Source organism: Mobula birostris, chromosome 6 (assembly GCF_030028105.1).
Source record: "Mobula birostris isolate sMobBir1 chromosome 6, sMobBir1.hap1, whole genome shotgun sequence".
Lineage (NCBI taxonomy): Eukaryota > Metazoa > Chordata > Chondrichthyes > Myliobatiformes > Myliobatidae > Mobula > Mobula birostris.
Window position 1 is genome coordinate 60,774,378 of NC_092375.1, and position 1,804 is coordinate 60,776,181.

The following is a 1,804-nucleotide window of genomic DNA, read 5'->3' on the forward strand; positions in this document are numbered from 1 at the left end:
TAAAACATGAAGAAATTAAAACGTGTTTGTATACTTGTGTTCTTTAATATCAAATTATGTCTGGTAATATAATCCAGTTGTACATGAAATAAGAAAAAGCAAAAAAAATTGAAGATAATATCAGTTAATCAAATATCAGTTACTTCAGTTACACTTGTGTTGTTGTGTACATTCCTTGCCCTTTGCATTTGTAACTTTTGTGTAACATTAAGCTTGTGCCTATAAATAAATTATAACCATTATATTTTAAATTATTATTGCCTGATGAATAAAAACATATTGGTCATTGATATGGTTGCATACACCAATGCATACCAGAGCATTTGAGATTTAAAAAATGAGGTAGTATTGGGTGTCTTAAAGAACATGAAGGAGGATAAGTTCCCAGGACCTGATGGGATATTCCCTAGGTTATTGAGAGAGGCAAGAAACAATATTGCCGGGACCTTGACTGACATCTTTGTGTCTAATCTAGTCACTGGCAAGGTCTCAGAGGATGAGTGAGTACCTAATAGTATTCTATTATTCAAGAAGGGAAATGGAAATAATCCTGGAAATTACATCAGTGTTAGGGAAATTACTGGAGAAGATTCTTTGGGATAGGATTTATGAGCAAATAGAAGATCATGGCCTAATTGGAGATGGTCAGCATGGCTTTGTGTGGGGCATGTTGTGTCTTACAAACTTGATTGAATTTTTTTACAGAGATGATGAAGCTAATTAATGAATGCAGGGCTGTGAATGTTGTCTACACAGATTTTTGTAAGGCATTTCACAAGGTCCCTCATGAGAGGAGGTTCTTCCGGAAGATTAAGCTGCATAGGATCTATGGTGAATTGGATATATGGATTCAAAATTGGCTTGCCAATAGAAGACTTATTCTGGCTGGATGTTTGATGAGTGGTGATCCACTGGGATCTATACTGTGTGTGTTTGTATGTGTGTGTGTGTATATATATGTATGTATGTACGTGTGTATGTATGTATATATGTGTGTATATACATATATATTTTTTTAAAAATGTGTGTGTATGCAGATAATATGACAATTGGTAGTGTGGTGGATTACTGCATGAAGTTCCTGGGTGTAAACCTCTCTTAAGATATATCCTGGGCCTCAAGATACTGATGCAATTATGAAGAAGGCGTGAATTGTGTTTTTTTATATATATATAGAAAACCAAATAATCTCTTTTTATTTATGTCAGCATTTACTCTGTAGTTCTAGCTCTAATCTAAAAAGCATTCAGTTGGATGAATCGGTGACCAACTCTATGTAATTACTGTGTCACACTCTAATTATATTTGTAAGAAACTGAACCAAATGTGTTAAATGCATAATGGATTTCCTTTTCCCTCATTGCTCAAATTGCAGGTTGTTTTATTTAACACAAAAGGATGCTGTCTGATTAAAATTAAGTTTTTCATTAATAAAGTACAGATTGGTTGACATCGAAAAGACAATTACAGATGTGCTTGAAAATTAAGTCACAAATGTTAAATGTGGAATGTATTAACCCTCCATGAACTGATGTGGCAAAAGCTTTAGAATAGATGTAATTAACTGTAGTATCATGAGTTACCATGGCTGGTGATGTGATTAATGTTTAATTGCTAAATTATATCAAACTTCTGAGTAGGTCAGAGGTAAAGTTATTTAATTTTAACATCATACATTATAATCAAAATTACATCCATTTAATGTCATTTTTATATAGGGAAAGACAGAAACTCTGGATATTATAATATTCTCCATACATTGGTGATTGGTTTATTACTTTTGTGTACCAAAATACAGTGAAAA